Source organism: Ornithorhynchus anatinus, chromosome X1 (assembly GCF_004115215.2).
Source record: "Ornithorhynchus anatinus isolate Pmale09 chromosome X1, mOrnAna1.pri.v4, whole genome shotgun sequence".
Lineage (NCBI taxonomy): Eukaryota > Metazoa > Chordata > Mammalia > Monotremata > Ornithorhynchidae > Ornithorhynchus > Ornithorhynchus anatinus.
Window position 1 is genome coordinate 43,108,947 of NC_041749.1, and position 6,000 is coordinate 43,114,946.

General features: G+C 59.5%; 1 protein-coding gene across 2 annotated transcripts in view; it reads right to left on the reverse strand.

The window, feature by feature from the left end:
* FSTL4 (follistatin like 4) overlaps window positions 1–3,907 on the reverse strand; it is a 661,388-nt gene extending 657,481 nt beyond the window's left edge. For both annotated transcript variants that reach the window (XM_029050943.1, XM_029050942.1), the window contains exon 1: window positions 3,765–3,907. The gene's annotated coding sequence lies outside the window, so the exon portion shown is untranslated. The remainder of the gene's footprint in view (window positions 1–3,764) is intronic.
* Window positions 3,908–6,000: the final 2,093 nt, after the last annotated feature.

The window sequence follows — 6,000 nt, forward strand, 5'->3', positions numbered from 1 at the left end:
ACAGAAGCGACATCTAGAGGCTAAGGAAAGACCAGGCCCTGGAGAGAGGAAAGAGAGAGGAAAGAGAGGAGAGGGGAGCGACAGAGAAAGTAGAGAGAGAAAAGAGAGAGAGAAAAGAGAAAAGAGAGGGGAGAGAGGGGGGAGAGAGAGAGAAGAGAGAGGGGAGAGAGAGAAGGGAGAGAGAGAAAAGAGAAGGGAGAGAGAGAAAAGAGAAGGGAGAGAGAGAAAAGAGAAGGGAGAGAGAGAAAAGAGAAGGGAGAGAGAGAAAAGAGAAGGGAGAGAGAGAAAAGAGAAGGGAGAGAGAGAAAAGAGAAGGGAGAGAGAGAAAAGAGAAGGGAGAGAGAGAAGAGAGAAGGGAGAGAGAGAAGAGAGAAGGGAGAGAGAGAAGAGAGAAAAGAGAGAAAGAGAGAGAAGAGAAAGAGGGAAAAGAGAGAAAGAGAGAGAAGAGAAAGAGAGAGAAAAGAGAGAAAGAGAGAGAAAGGAGAGAGAGAAAAGAGAAGGGAGAGAGAGAGGAGAGTGGAGAGAGGGAGAGAGAGAAAGGAGAGGGGAGAGAGAGAGAAAGGAGAAAGGCTGTGCTAGTTGAGACCTAGGAAGCGTCTGTCGGTACCTTAGAGGCCGGACAGCTCCAGCCGCGGAGCTGCGAGCTCAGAGTCAAAAGGCGGACCCGAGGGGCCAAGAAAACAGGCGAGGCCCGGCAGGGACGACGCGGAACGTTCAGCGGGGGGGCCGGGGAGGACGACGAAAACAAGTGCAAAGGAGGGAGAAAGAAAAGTTACCGCTAACGGGGTTTTTGTTTTTTTTTGGTTTTATTAAGGAATCGGAGTCGCATAAAATTGGCTGTGCTGACTTTTTTTTTTTTTTTAAATAAATAAAACAGCATCTTGGTCCTTTTCTGCCTCGAGCTGCAGGGCAAGGGTCCCGGCTGCTCCAAGTTGTCAGAGGGCAGGCGGCTCCCGGAGGGGGAGGTGAAAACATTGTCCCCTGCCTCTGCCGGGGGTGGGGGTCTTTGCCCCCCGAAGGGGGTGGAGCCGGTCGGCACGGAGCTTGAGGGAGGGCCGGCAGCCCAGATGGTTTCCCACGGGGGGGAGCGGCAGACGCTCCGCCCCATCCCGAGGCATCTGCAGGGGGCGGATGGAGAGGGAGGGGCCGGACCCTTCTCCCCTCCTCACTACGTTAAGCGGAGGGGAGGAATCGCGCAGCGGCGGGAAGGATTTATTCCCCTCCACCGACCGGCTTCCATCGGCGGCCCCGCTTTGCGGCCAGGAAAGTAACTTTCCCTCGCAGAGCCTGCGGCGCCGGAGGGTCCTGCCGGAGCTGGGGGAGGGTCGGGGGGAGGTTTGATTTTGTGAAACGCTTCCTGCGTGCCAAGCACCGTTCTAAGCGCCGGGGGGCGGGGGGGGGGGGGAGATACAGGGTCTTTCATTCAATAGTATTTATTGAGCGCTTACTATGTGCGGAGCACGGGACTCATCGGGCCGCCCCACGTGGGGCTCGCAGTCCTCAGCGTGGCTCGGTGGAAAGAGCCCGGGCTTGGCAGTCAGAAGGTCCTGGGTTCTAATCCCCGCTCCGCCACCTGTCAGATGTGGGACTCTGGACAGGTCACTTCCCTTCTCCGTGCCTCAGTTCCCTCATCTGTAAAATGGGGAAGACTGGGAGCCTCACGTGGGACAATCTGAGGATGTTGGTATTTCTTAAGCGCTTACTATGTGCAGAGCACTATGCCAAGCGCTGGGGTAGACACAGGGGAATCAGGTTGTCCCACGTGGGGCTCCCAGTCTTCATCCCCATTTTACAGATGAGGTCACTGAGGCCCAGAGAAGTGAAGTGACTTGCCCACAGTCACACAGCTGACAGGTGGCAGGGCCGGAATTCGAACCCATGACCTCTGACTCCAAGGCCCGTGCTCCTTCCACTGAGCCATGCAATCTGATTCACCTGTATTCCCCCCTGGCGCTTAGAACAGCGCTCGGCACATAGTAAGCGCTTAACAGATACCGACAGTATTCTTATTATTACCCCATCTTACAGATGAAGGAACGGAGGCCCAGAGAAGGGGAAGCGACTTGCCCAGAGCTGATAAGTGGCGGAGCCGGCATTAGAACCCACGACCTTCTGACTCCCAAAATCGGAGAAGCAGCGTGGCGCAGTGGGAAGCGCCCGGGCTTGGGAGTCAGGGGTGGTGGGTTCAAATCCCAGCTCGGCCGCTTGTCAGCTGTGTGACTTTGGACACCGCACTGTGCCTCAGTTATCCCACCTGTAAAAGGGGGAGGAAGACTGTGAGCCCCACGTGGGACAACCCCATCACCTTGTATCCTCCCCAGCGCTCGGAACAGTGCTTGGCACCTAGTAAGAGCTTAAACAAGACCATAATCATTCTTATTCGGATCGGGATCTTTCCACCAAAGCGCGCTGTTTAAGGGAGAGCCTGAATGCGGCCGCTTGGCGAGCCGAGTCCCCGCCGCTCCATTCATTCAATCGTACTTATTGAGCGCTTACTGTGTGCAGAGCACTGTACTAAGCGCTTGGAAAGTACAAGCACCGGAGAGAGACAATCCCACCTCCCCTCGGGGCTCGCATGCGGGGGCCGGGGGGGACCCGATGGCCTCGGTTTACCCCCGCAGCGAGGCCGGGGGCGGTTGCGGGATGATCCTTGCGGGGCGGGGAGGAGGAGGAGGAGGAGGAGCCCCGCCAGGCCAGGGCTGCGGGCTGCGGGGGGGACCTGCGGGAAAGACCCCCCCAACTCCACCCCTTCCAGAGCCCGGAGAAATCTGTCCGCACCCATCGGGCAGGGGGAGAAGTTATCATTAATAATAATAATGATGGCATTCGTTAAGCGCTTACTATGGCTCAGGCGCTGTACTAAGCGCCGGGGTGGACACAAGCAAATCGCGTTAATATCGACGGTGTTTGTTAAGGGCTTGCTCTGGGTCAGGCACTGTACTAAGCGCTGGGGTGGACGCAAGCAAACGGGGTGAGGAATGAGGGTATTTGTTCGGCGCTTGTCCTGGGTCAGGCACTGTACTAAGCGCTGGGGTGGACGCAAACAAACGGGGTGAGGAATGACGGTATTTGTTCGGCCCTTGTCCTGGGTCAGGCACTGTACTAAGCGCTGGGGTGGACGCAAGCAAACGGGGCTAGGAATGACGGTAGGCGCTTGTTCTGGGTCAGGCACTGTACTAAGCGCTGGGGTGGGTACGAGCAAATCGGGTTAATAACGTTTAGACCGTGAGCCCGTTACGGGGCAGGGATCGCCTCTCTCTGTTGCCGAACTGGACGTTCCAAGCGCTTAGTCCAGTGCTCCGCACACAGTAAGCGCTCAATAAATACGACTGAATGGATGAATCGCAGTATTTATTAAGCGCTAGCTAAGTGCCGAGCACTGTTCTAAGCGCTGGGGTGGCTCCAAGGCCATCAGGCCGTTCCGCGGGGCGAAGGGGGTGGGGGGGGGGCTCACACTTTGAATCCCCATTTTACAGACGGGGTAAGCGAGGCCCAGAGAAGTGGAGCGGCTCGCCCAAGGTCACGCGGCAGACAAGCGGCGGAGCGGGGATTCGAACCCACGCCCGGTGTGACCCATCCCTTGCAAAGCCCGGGCTCTCTCCCGCTCAGGTTTGGAGGCGGCCCCGGTCCCGCAGGGGGGCTCCCCGTCTCCATCCCCGTCGTCCGGACGGGGCGCAGAGGAAGGGAAACGACTGGCCCAAGGTCACCCGGCCGAGCAGCGGAGGAGCCGGGACCCCGCTGGCCCCAAAGCCCCCGGCGCCTACCTGGGCTGCGGGCGGACGGACGGACGGACGGACGGGACGGGACGGGACGGGGTCGGTCCCGCTGCCCCCGGGAGCCCAGGTGCGGGGGTCGTGCGGCGGGGGCGGCCGAGGAGCAGCAGGAGCAGGAGGAGCAGGAGGAGCAGGAGGAGCAGGAGGAGCAGGAGGAGCAGGAGGAGCAGGAGGAGCAGCAGCAGGTCCGCCAGCCGTAGGAGAGAGAGAGAGAGAGAGAGCGCGAGCGGAGCGAAGAGGAAAAGAGCGGGCGGCGCGCGCGGCAGGCTGCCCTATTTCTGGCGCCGGGCCCCGCGCCGCCTGACGTCACCCGGAGAGTTGCGCGCTCTGCCCAATGACGGCCACCTGGGCGGCCGCGGGGGCGGGGCCGCGGGCTCCCGCCGCAGCTGCACCGCTCCCGGGGGGGGGCGCGCACGCGAAAGAAAGGGCGGGGGGAGGGCTGGGCTCAGTCGAGGTCCTCGTGCCTCGTCTCGCGCCCCTCCTCGTGCTCCTCCGCGCGCCCCTCCTATTGCCCCGCCTCACGTTCCCCTCTTATTGCCCCTCTTTATTGCCCCGCCTCGCCTCTTATTGCCCCTCCTGTCGCCCCTCCCCGCCTCACCTTCCCCTCCCGCCCGCCCGAGGCGCAACAGGTGTTTCCACTGAAAGGCGCAGTTCCTTTCCCTTCCTTTCCTTTCCTTTCCTTTCCTTTCCTTTCCTTTCCTTTCCTTTCCTTTCCTTTCCTTTCCTTTCCTTTCCTTTCCTTTCCTTCCCTTTCCTTCCCTTTCCCTTTCCCTTTCCCTTTCCCTTTCCTTTCCCTTTCCCTTTCCCTTTCCCTTTCCCTTTCCCTTTCCCTTTCCCTTTCCCTTTCCCTTTCCCTTTCCCTTTCCCTTCCCTCGCCTCTCTGGAGTGCTCAGTCGCCCCGAGAATCACCAGGCTGGGCTGTGTTGAGCGCCGACCAGGTGCTGGACACCGTCCCCGGCTCCGGGGAGAGAGAGAAGGCGGTCAGGCCGTCCTGCCTGGGGCTCACCGTCTTCGTCCCCATTTTACAGATGAGGGAAGTGAGGCCCAGAGAGGCGAAGTGGCCGGCCCCGGGTCGCACGACCGACGAGCGGCCCGGCCGAGATCGGAACCCGTATCCTCTCACTCCCAAGCCCGGGCTCTTTTCACGAAGCCACGCAGAGCGCTGTGCCGAGCGCTCGGGACACTGTAGTGGGGCAGGAAACGAACCCGTCCCCTGCCCACGGGGACCTCACAGCTTAGAGGTGGCGGGAGACAGACATTAATATTAAAAAACAAAGGACAGATTGGTGCCCAAATGCTGTGGGGCAGGGAGGGAAGGAAGAGCAGAGCCCTGGGCCCCATTCCAGGGGGTTGCGGGGGTCACCTTCGGCAGGCGTGTACCCTTCTCCCCCTCATTTGATCCGAGGGGCGGCCTGGCACCTGGTCCGTCGGGCCCTGTGGAGAGCCAGGGATCTGAGGGAAGTGTCACCGCATCACATCTACCCCGGCCCTTAGCCTATTGTAAAAGTTTAATACATTCCTCGATTATTATTAATTCAAGGGATCGGGGTGGGGGGCCCCGCACGATGACCTGAGTCAAGGGGAGAAGCTACGATTCCTCCCCTTGGGAAGCAGCGTAGCTCAGTGGAAAGAGCCCGGGCTTGGGAGTCAGAGGTCATGAGTTTGACTCCTGGCTCTGCCACTTGTCAGCTGTGGGACTGTGGGCAAGTCACTTCACTGGGCCTCAGTTACCTCATCTGGAAAATGGGGATGAAGACCGTGCGCCTCAGGGAAGGGAAGGGAAAGGAAAGGAAGGGAAAGGAAGGGCAAGGAACTGCGCCTTTCAGTGGAAACACCTGTTGCGCCTCACGTGGGACAACCTGATGACCCTGGATCTCCCCCAGCGCTTAGAACAGTGCTCTGCACATAGTAAGCGCTTAACAAATACCAACATTGTTATTGCAATTCCCCTCAGGGCTCCTACCCAGCTGAAGCTCCGAAGAGGAAATTTCAGCTCTGGCCCCCTTTCCGGTCTGGCTGGGGGTGGGAAGAAAGGGAGAGGAGGGAGGGAGGAAAGGAGGAGGAAGATGAGGAAGATAAGGAAGAGGAGAAGAAGGAGGAGGAGGAAGAAGAGGAGGAGGAGGAAGAAGAGGAGGAGGGGAAGACGGGCAGAAGAGGAGAAGGGGGAGAGAGGAAAGAAGAGGGGGAGGAGAAGGCCGCCTTTATGGGTCGTGATGTCTTCCTAATG